Source organism: Mytilus galloprovincialis, chromosome 13 (genome assembly GCF_965363235.1).
Source record: "Mytilus galloprovincialis chromosome 13, xbMytGall1.hap1.1, whole genome shotgun sequence".
Lineage (NCBI taxonomy): Eukaryota > Metazoa > Mollusca > Bivalvia > Mytilida > Mytilidae > Mytilus > Mytilus galloprovincialis.
Genome location: NC_134850.1, coordinates 17,568,093 through 17,579,925, shown reverse-complemented (window position 1 = coordinate 17,579,925; position 11,833 = coordinate 17,568,093). Strand labels below are relative to the sequence as shown.

At 31.6% G+C, this 11,833-nt stretch overlaps 1 long non-coding RNA gene across 1 annotated transcript; it reads left to right on the top strand.

Annotated features, from left to right (window-relative positions):
• The first annotated feature begins 540 nt into the window (after nt 1-540).
• Nucleotides 541-7,571, top strand: LOC143056633 (uncharacterized). Its single transcript, XR_012972431.1, has 2 exons — nt 541-642; nt 5,940-7,571. It is a non-coding gene; the product is annotated as an uncharacterized LOC143056633 (long non-coding RNA).
• Nucleotides 7,572-11,833: the final 4,262 nt, after the last annotated feature.

Here is an 11,833-nt window from a genome sequence, read left to right as displayed (position 1 = left end):
TCAAATTTACCTGAGGAAGTTAACTAAGAAATATTCCAAGTTTTACATATTCGCGAGGATTTATATTCGCGAATGTTTTTTACTCGCGAAAGTCGCGAAAATAAATCGCTCGCGAAAATAAGTTGGTTTACAGTAGAACTTAGGCAATCGTTCGGGGAAGTAACTTAACTAAACCATATTCAACTTAACCAAACTATAACAAACTCACTATACTAAACGCTCCTCGATATGACGTGGTTACTACCTGTGATAGATACCAGGTTTTACATTGTGTAGTCTCGAATCAAAAAGGTTAAAAAGTCAAATATAGTATGTAAGTGAAGAGAATTGAAGATTCAAATACCAAAAGTTTTGCCGAATTCAACTTAGATTATCTATTCTATTTTTAGAGTAGAGATTCCTAAGAGTTTCGAAATAAACTTCTTAAAGTTTGGATATGTCAACCGTATGAATAAAGTGTCTACGTGGTTTTATTTTTAAATATCAATAAAGTGTCTACGTGGTTTTATTTTTAAATACCTACCTTTTAAATATTATAATCTTTATAATGTATTGATTTTAATGGCAGTTATCATAGACGAAGGAAGTTGTATATCAGTAAGACAAAGTAAATTTGTCATTGGAGTATTCGTTATTGTCTCAGTGAGTACTGTATAAATATAATTTTAAAATTGAGAGTGGAAACGGGGAACGTGTCAAAGAGACAACAACCCGACTAAAGAACAGAAAACAGCCATAGGTCACCAATGGGTCTCCAATAATCGTGTAATTATAAAGGTATAAACATACAGTTGATTTTGATAATTGTTTTTAGTATGTTGTTGTGTTGGTAAAATGTGACTAGCTTCTACTCAGTAATATATGTAGAATATGAAAGAAGACTTATAAATTTGTTATATTAATTTTCTGTCAATTATTGGTAGAGGGTCTGCGTGGGGTTTACAGAATAGAGAATATTGGGATAAATCGGAAGAACAAAAGATCCTCCATACAAAGAACAGGGCTTAAATGTATAGAAAAGAAAATATTTGAATGCCAAATATGAAAAATGAAAATAAATGACATAGGACAAAACAAAATAAAATAAAAAAAAATACTAAAAAATTGCGTAGAATAAAAGTGTAAAGAAATGAAGGACTTCTGTGTTGACAAGAATTATCATTGATATGGTCATAATTATAAATTAACTGTTTACAAAACTTTGAATTATTGAAATACTAAGGCTTTTCTGTCTCAGGAATAGACAACCTTAGATGTATTCGGTAAAACTTTTAGGAATATTTGGTTCTCAATGCTCTTCAAATTCGTACGTAATTTATTTGGCCTTTTACCATTTTGTTATTCGAACGTCACTTATGAGTCTTTTGTAGACGAAACGCGCGTCTGGCGCAAATACTATATTTCAATCCTGGTATCTATGATGAGTTTATTTACTTGGTACAACTCGTTTTTTTTGTCAACAGCTACTGTATTTTGGTACTTTCAGCTATAGCCAGTAATAGTATAACTACAAATATTAACTTACGCCTTTATACGGATTAGATACAATTCTGGGCAAAATTTACTCAAAATTTAACAAATTACAATATTACGTGAAACTGTATCGAATTCACTTAAACTGTTGACTGTTTAAGGACCGTCAGATTTAGGGGCTAGGGGCTATAATCACCCTTATGAAGCTTTGTGTAAGTTTGATGTAGACTTTTTATCCTAACGTGAAATTGCCTTCTTTTAAAAACCAATCCTGTTTCCACAACTTATCATGCACGTGTTCATTTAAAACAATTTAGCAGGAATAAAAGTGTGTTGATTTATTTTCATTTTCGTCATCTTAGAAACTGTATTCATTCAATCAACGACACCAAAACAGAACATAAAATCAAACTAATTTCATACATTTGAAGACAAACACAATTGTTAACTAGTTTCCCTCTACTTTATTCTCTTTTGATTTCATTACTTTACATTCAATTTAATTTCTGTCTTTACAAACCAAACCAAACGCTTCTTAACAAATCATTAACCATGAAGAAATTGTGTATGAATACTCTTTCTAATTGCTAAACTGCCATATATATTTCTGTTTCAATGGAAATAAACAATGACCATTTCTTTTCATTAAAATATGTCAACTGAATCAAAATATTGAATACATAATTTCATTCAAAATCAACCTTTTAGTATTTAAGTTCTCGATTTAAATGCCGAAGAAATATTTTGAAGATATCCTTGAGGTTTTGCCAAGTAGGACGTTTAAATTGAAAGGAAAAATTATAACAAACATTGTATTAAAACAGTGCAAAATTAATCTTTTTTTAATATATTTCTAATATATGGATCAGGATCTGCTTACCCTTCCGGGGCACTTGAGATCACCCCCAGTTTTTGGTGGGGTTCGTGTTGCTCAGTGTTTAGTTTTTTCTATGTAGTGTTTTGTTTTATTGTTTGTCTGTTGTACCTTTTCTTTTTAGCCATGGCTTTGTCAGTTTATTTTCGACTTGTGAATTTGAATGTCCCTTTGGTATCTTTCGCCCCTCTTTTTATAATACAGATATGCTAAACTACAACTAATTAGCCTTAATTGCAACCGTAACTATTTCTGTGAAATATTGCATATTTAACTCATCATAAATACCAGGATTAAATTTTGTATTTACGCCAGAATTGCGTTTCGTCTACAAAAGACTCATCAGTGACGCTTCGAAGTTCAAGAGCATTGAGGATCAAAATTCCTAAACGTTTTGCTAAATACAGCTAAGGTAATCTATTCCTGAGGTAGAAAAGCCTTAGTATTTCAAAAATTCAAAAAATCCTCAAATATGTTCACCTTTATAGCCCAAATAGTCCTTGATCTTTGGGCACAGAATGTTATAAATTTTTACCACATTTTAAGAAGTGATGACTTCAACTCCACCCTAGATTGGGTCCCTTGGTTCAATAATTCATCGTAAGCAGAAACACGTTACTAAGGAAATCGTTATAGGAACGCTAGCCCTTAAATACCGTATCAACTTCAAGATAAAAACTCCATATGCAGGCATTTCTGGTCGTAAAAGTATTTGAAATCAGAACTGACCTCGATTTATACAGAATATGGTACTCATTTGTACAAATGAACAAAAATTAAGTAGTGCAATCGCTGTTCACTATTGGTTATTTAGACTAAAATCATTAGTACATTTTGCACTCAATAAAGTGAACTGAACAGCAGTTGACGTCTAAAGTTTAGTATCTATATCCTATGAAGACTAAACCAGATAAGGAGCCTTGTATTGCATTCATAGTTCGGCAAATGGTCAGGTGCTTATTTCTCCATTGTTATTCTTAACAAAAAGTGCTAACTAAATATATCATAATTTGCCATGTTTACAATATGATATAATTAAAATTGTGTAAAAAGAAATATCTAAAATAGGAAGTTATTTAAAATATGTGAATAAAAAAATCCTCTTCGTATTCTAAGTTTTATTTTCTATTTAATTTCAAATTCATATTTTGATTGTTTTTAAATTAATTTGTTTGTTTTGCCTACTTAACTCCATATATCTTTTATGTCCATTGTCTGAATTGATTTGCTTGGTTTATCAATAATACAAAGAGTTACCTTGAAATCAATATCATTATGTAATACTCAGAGCCTATGTTTGCTCCCAAAATTATACATGCACCTGTACGTGCAGTCATTGGGAAATCTTTGCGCATTTGTTAATCTACGGTTTCTGTATTTAGCATCTATCAATTTTAAGAAATGAAATTCTGGTCATATATCTGTATATTCGAATTAAGCCTTGCAATTACTTTCTGTAAATTAGCTTTATATTTTTAAACGAATATATTTGTTAAGAGAATGGCGGACTAAAATATAGATCATGTCATTTTTACACCATTTTCCGCAAAAGTGAGAGAGTATTATTTCTGTTTGGCACATATGAATGTATGATCACCTTAATATATATGTATTATATATTTTTGTTGCAAAATTTGTTCTATGATAGTTTTGCTTACATTATAAAACAGGCAAAAATGTTAACCATAAACAAATACTTTTTTTACTTAAATTTGACTTCTATTTTATTATAAGATATTGTCATTTTATGTCTTAAACAATTAACTACTAACTAGTGTGACACGTTATAGATATTTCACATTCAATTGAATGGTTCTGCAAAACTTTTGCCTATATACTCCTCTTAACATGAAGCATTTTACTGTGATTTAATATACAGATAGGGTTTTTAATTCTAATATTTCCCAACTTTGTGGCACTCCCTTATTAGAAAAATTCATGCATTTCTATGGGTAACTTTTCCGCCAATGTGCATGGATGTAATCTATTTTCCAATGGTCTTTTTAAATACACGCTTTTCTTTGCATCTAGCAATTTATATCAACCCATGAGATCTCTCTCTAATTTTGTTTACTTTTTGCACACTATCAAATGCGTTGTTTTCCTATCATCAACAGATATATTCATATATGGTATAGCAATTGAATTTCTAATTTCTAAGTAGCGATTTGTTGAATTTATCCCAGGAATAGATTACCTTAGCCGTATTTGGCAAAACTTTTTATGGAATTTTAGGTCCTCAATGCTCTTCAACTTTGTACTCGTTTGACTTTGTAATTTTTTTTATCTGAGCGTCACTGATGAGTCTTATGTAGACGAAACGCGCGTCTGGCGTATTGAATTATAATCCTGGTACCTTTGATAACTATTAACACCACTGGATCGGATGCCACTGCTGGTAGACGTTTCGTCCCCGAGGGTATCACCAGCCCAGTAGTCAGCACTTCGGTGTTGACATGAATATCAATTATGTGGTCATTTTTATAAATTTCCTGTTTCAAAACTTTGAATTTTTCCAAAAACTAAGGATTTTCTTATCCCAGGAATAGATTACCTTAGCCGTATTTGGCACAACTTTTTTGGAATTTTAGGTACTCAATGCTCTTCAACTTTGTATTTGTTTGGCTTTGTAACTTTGATGATCTGAGCGTCACTGCTGAGTCTTATGTAGACGAAACGCGCGTCTGGCGTATCAAATTATAATCCTGGTAACTAATTATGTATATATATAAGTAATAAATTCATAAAATGCACAATTGTTGGATCTGTTGCTCGATTTAAAAATATTAAAATGCCATCCATGAACGCAGGTACAATTCGAAATGGTGAACAAGTTTTCTAAGGTCTGTAAATTATTTAGATGTCATTTCGGTCACTCACTCCCAGTCATGGGATTGTTACGCCCATTTATATTCATTTGGTTGACCAGCGGCCAAACATTACAGTCACGATTACCATAAATGCAACGTAATATGTCACACTCTTACTACAACAGGACTTAAAATGCAAGAGAAAGGTTAGAATCTCTCCTTTTAAATCCCATAAAACCATAGTACTAGTTCTTATTATTCCTTTTTTCATATTACAGGAGGAAGAATAAGCGAGTTCGTTGAATCTACCTGTTGTCGCCTTGGTTGAACTTTTGTCATTGATCTATAAAACATCTGTCCATCATTTTTTTTAGTGATGACTTTTTCACCCGGGGATAATATGTTATACATTCAATTATTTACATGCATTTATACTGCATGTAATACTGTTTTCGTCATCAAATTTCGGCGATGTTCTTTCCCTTATAAGTACTACAGACAACAACGGGAAAACACCAAATACCAATAAACACTTTCCTTCATAACTAAAAAAGGGTTAATGTGTTCGTGTCCGATGAATTAACAAAACAAAACGATTTAAAGTAAACAAGACCTTAATTTTTTTATATCATACCAACTTCAAAGCAGCCTGATATATCTATTCTTATATTATAGACTTAATATTTAATATATGTTGGACGTTACGCATGCAGCAACAATCAATCAACCAATTAAACATTTACCATTATGATTGTTTTTCATACAATATCCTTTACTTTTAGGAATAGGTTTAAAACAGGAATGGCTTCATCCATTAGTAAAGCACAGTCGCCATTGTCTTGTCAGCTTTGTAACAATCCTAACGTTATAAAATGGAAATGTAAGGATTGTAAATTATTAATGTGTGATAGCTGTAAAGAACGTGTCCATCCCAAATTTAAACTGTCGGAAACACATACTATAATTTCCATAAAAGATGTTGGAAAAACAGAAAGTAATCTGTCTACTCATCTTGGATCGTTAAATATTTCACAACCTGTGATATCGGCACTTCTATCTACGTATACGTCAAAATTTTCTAGTTTCGGCAAAATCCAATGGTCTAGCAATGACACACTCTACTGCTCGTATTATACAAAAGAGAACGGATATAAGTTTTTCGTTATTCGGTTTTTGAAAGAATCAATAAAAGTATTACAGGAATTAGATATAGAATGTACAGATTTTGCACTAGGTAGTAAAGATGAAATTTACTACGGACAATTCCAAAGTTCTGAGTTAAAAGTTTCATTAACCGATGGGGTAACAAATACAGTTCTTAGCACTTCACCGATGGTAATATTGTGTATACATATCAATAAAGACAACGAGATAATCCTTGGTCTACGAGAACAAGGGTCTCCATTTCCTGTTACAGAATTCAGAACCAGGCTAATTGCCGTTTTCGATGTAAATAACAAAAGAAAATTATCTATAGAATACGATCAAACTGGTGAAAAGTTGTTTAGTTATATCTGGAGAATATCCACTGATTCATATAATAACATCTATGCAATTGATCAATTTGAAAAATTTGATGGACGCTTAGTCGCGTTAGAAAGATCTGGTGGTGTAAAATTCACATACAAAGGTCACCGTAGTGTCAATACATCACAAACACCGTTCACGCCCATGGGTATTGTTATTACAAAGACAAATATCGTAATAGTTTGCGACAGAAATAATAATTATCTTCATGCGTTGAATACAAACGGAGAGCTGGTTGGCTTACAATCCGTAACAGATCTTAGAATAAAATTACCATGCAGTCTTTGTTTTGATAGTGAAGGATTTTTATTGATTGGATGCAACACCAGGGTCAACGAAGCAAATGATGCCAAAATTCATGTCGCAAAAATAGCATTATGATTCATTTCTTTAGAAAATGACATGTAATGAATTTTGTTGCAATAGTTAAACTGTGTATCATTTTTTTTTTTATAAATAAAGAGAGGAATGTTGAATCAAAAGGTGTGCCATATAACATATTTCCAATCGTAATGATGCATTGCCCTTTTACTTTGTTGGAGTGAACATTTAAGTGTCTGAATTTACATTTTACAATTTTGCTTAAAAGTTCCCATTGTTAGACCATCAATATCAATCTGGTAATACTTATCTAATTTTACAGAACCAGAACGCTTGCGGATCTCTGAAAGTGTATTATATCTTAGAAAATGATCCTCATGTTCAGACCAAAAAGTAGTTGTACTGTTGTATCTGGAATTCATCTTTTATTTACAACCGTTATAGCAGTTATTTGTTTTCACTTCTAGTGTCTAAAACTTTCTTTTTATAGATTTTGACATATTTTCAAACTTTGACTTTAATTTTGGTGGTCAAATTGTAGAAAAAGAAATGTAAAATCAGTAAAACCACCTATTCTTTTAATTTGTTTAATTCTTGTTTATAGAACTGTCTATCGATATGTAAATAAAATTTAGATTTCAATTAAGAAATATTGATCAATAAATCTATTTTTAGACCCGCTATTCAAATGTCCTTCCTTCACATCAAAATATATTAGTGATACAATACTTTATTTGGCCTTTTTAATTTTTTTGGATTCGAGTGTCACTGATGAGTCTTTTGTAGACGAAACGCGCGTCTGGCGTATGAACAAAATTTAGTCCTGGTATCTATGATGAGTTCATTTACAGGAACCTTAAATAAAAAAAATGAAAAAGTAAACAAAAAGATTTGAGATTGCTTTACGTAATGGAAAAGAATTGAGATATGAGCTTCCATTCATATTGGAAGAAACCTACGCAAATTTAAAAAAAAAAGTGAAAGACAAGGAACAACTATTGCTGTTTTTCATATTAGAATGGCACTGTACACATAGTAAAATCTCACACATAATTTTAGGTTTTTTACTGGTTTGCACAGCGGTTTTGGCAGAAATATTTGATACATGTCAATCATGCTGCAGATACTACGTAAAATATAAATAAAAGACTACTTTTAATGGCTAAGCTACAGACAAAATAACTAGTTCAAGGTCTTGTAACCTTGTTATAGACTGTACTCAGATTTAATATTCCTTTGAGTTTGTATGTAATACATTTTTATAACCTTTCTTGGTTCTACGATTTTTCTAGACTCTGGAAAAATAGAGACCTTGACATTCCCTAATGTGATTTTCTAAAAGCGATATGTCGTGTAGACGGACAAATGTAATAATAAAAATACCGAACTCCAAGGCAAAAATTCAAAAAGGGGAAGTTCATAAAAACTGACAAAATCAAACGTTATCAATCAACGAAAAAGTAGAATAAACTGACTTCTTGACTTGGTACAGGCATTTTTCGACACAAATGGTGTGTTAAACCTAGTTTTATATATAGCTAGCTAAACCACTTACTTTTATAACAGTTGTTTATTTTTATATAATATTCAAAGTAGTTAATAACCTCAAGAAAGACACCAGGGGAAGACTTTTGTACCAGACGTCCGTATCGTCTACAAAAGACTCATCAGTGGAACATTGATTCAAATAAGATAAAACGCATAATAAAGTACGATGTCAAAGATCGTTGAGGACCATTATTCCGAAAGGTTTTGCCAAAAGCAGCTCAGATATACTATTCCTGGGGTAGAAAATCTTTAAATTTTGGAAATAACCACTTGTTAAAGTAAAAATCTGTCAACCGAATCAAAATACCGTATACCTGAACCTACCTATTGAATCAAAACGTTTGTTATATATTGATTATAATGGCAGAAAACTATTTATAGCAGCCATGTTAGTAATAGGAGACAACGTAAGTTGTTTGTCACTTAGATAAAGTAATTTTGTCATTGAAGTATTCATTTAAGTCACAGTGAGTTCTGTATGAATATAATTTTATATGTTTTCTTAACCACGACTTAAAAATTCAAGTAGCTTTCTTATTGATGTTTACTGTATATAACTTTTTTTTAATTCTATGATAAATACAAGCCAAATTTATACATTTGGATTTGTTCTTTTTGATTAACTTCAACTGAAGAAAAGGGTTACTACGGCTATCAGTTACAAGCATATTTTTTGGGGTCTAAAACGAGTTATATAGTCTTATCACTATACCACCTGAAAATTCACGTCATTTAATGTAGACAGCATTTTGATACACACTATAGACAATCATGTTTGTCCACAAACATTTAGTTTTAGAAATAATGTTTTCGATGAAAACACTGGTCATTCTGCGTATCGGTATGTACATTTCGGAGTTGAAGTAACTAAACTTAAAATAATGCAAGGAAAAGGTTAAGCCAAATATAAATTTAAAAGAACAAACTATATCAAAAAGTCAGTGGCGATTATGTAGAAGAAGGGTGTAAAACATAGTTAAAAATTAACTTTATTAGGTCGTAAGTTTTCTTGTTTTGAATTGTTTTACATTGTTATTTAGGGGCATTTTATAGCTGACTCTGCGGTATGGACTTTGCTCATTGTTGAATGCCGTTCGGTGACCTATAGTTGTTAAATTCCGTGACATTTTGGTCTCTGTTGGAGAGTTGTCTCATTGGCAATCATACCACATCTTCTTTTTTTATATTTATAAACCATTGCCAAATATTGAAGCAAAACTAAAAGAGATAGGGCGATACGAAGACTTTATTTCCGTATTGAAATCCATATATAATGGAATATTTACTAAACATATTGCTTTTCATTTGTTACTGGATGTCGGAAGGTTTTAATCCCAGTCGACAAAATACTCCATAAAATATGTTCCAGAAACGCTGGCATTCTGGATTACTAAAAAGAAACTGTTCAAGGGTAAGGGAGTTAACTTGTTAAGGGTTATAAAGCAAAAGGACTATCAGCTGAAAACAAACCATTAAAACCAACTGAATGCAAAATAAATTTTGCAGGTCCATCGGATCCGGTGTTGTCAAGGAAATGTGTCATTTTTTGGCAGATGTTATAAAAATTTTAATGTGCTTCCTCTGGAACCATACACATGGGCTCGATTATTGGATATTCATATGTTTAATGAATCGGGTTTTTTGGGTCTTCAACTTTTCGTCGTATCGCTGTCAGTTTGTATTCAAATGTTAATGTCGTTATCAATAAATAATTAGATAGTAAATTGCATATTTCTCGTAAATAATTAAATATTTTTATTAAATATTTAATTATTTACGAGAAATATACAATTAACTATCATTGTCATAAACTCAATATACGGCAAACAGTTAAAGAAATTGATTAAATATATGTTTATCCGCTAATCGAGCCCCTATTGAGACAAACTCAACAAAAAGCTATGAATACAATTATAGATATTTCTTAGAATAGACGGTCATCCTTTACATATTACGGTCATATTTCATCCAATTACGGTCACCCTTGTTATGAATCGCTGGTTGTTACGGTCATCTCGATTATGATTTACGGTCATCTTAGCGATTTTTTCAAATCCAATTTCCTGTTTAATACACATTTCTGGTTAGTAATTTGTGATTTCCGTGTGAATCTTTTATAAATTTACATCGTACCAATGTATGCTTTGTAACGAAAATGATATAGAAACACTTAAATAATCAATAGAAATATTGACCTAATTTTTCATCCGACATCTTTGGATGACCATGAATGCAGTTACGGTCATCAGCTTTACAGTGATATATGCAATTGATTTATTTGAAAATTTGATGGACGTGTAGTCGCGGTAGAAAGATCTGGTGGTGTAAAATTCATATACGAAGGCCACAGTAGTGTCAATACATCACAAACGCCATTCAATCTAAGAGGTGTTGTTATCACAGGGCAAATATTATAATTATCGCCGACAGAAATAGTCATTCCCTTCATGCATTGAATACAAAAGGACACCTGATTGGCGTACAAGCTGTAACGGATCTTGAAATAATCTCTCCTTGCTTTGTTTGTACTTAGATAGTAAAGAATTTCTATTGATTGGATGCTTCGAAAGAAAAGAAAATGACGCCAAATTACACGTGGCTAAAATAGCATTATAATTTATGTCTTTATACAAAAATGTCACATAATGAACATTATAAACTATTTGTATAATTTTTAACTTTGTACGTTTTGTTTGCACATGAAGATTTTTTGTGCAGTTATAAAAGGACTGCAAACATTTCAATCCGAAAACATCACAGAGAATCTTAATGTACAAAAAAATCTAGTAAAGTTAATTTATGCATATTTTTAATTGTTGTGATGCATTGATCTTTAAAAATGCATGAATTAAGTTTTTATTTTTCCAATTAATGGTTAAGAGTTCCAATTGTCCAACCAAAGATCGCAAGCTTGATAATAGATATCTGATTATCCAGAACAACAACTCTTGTACAATACACAGGGTTATATATTTTCCGACCGAAAATTTAGTGTCGAAAATTGGAATGACATATATGGTTTTTTTTTCTTTTCGTATCAGCCTTCTCAACTGATTTATTTACTTCGTTCTTATGTTGTACTGTAACACCACTGTTCCAGGTTAGGAGAGGGTTGAGATCCCGCTAACATGTTAAACCCCGCCACATTATGTATGCATGTGCCTGTCCCAAGTCAGGAGCCTGTAATTCAGTCGTTGTCGTTTGTTGCTGTGTTACATATTTGTTTTTCGTTTATTATTTTGTACATGCATTTGGCCGTTAGTTTTCTCGTTTGCATGAA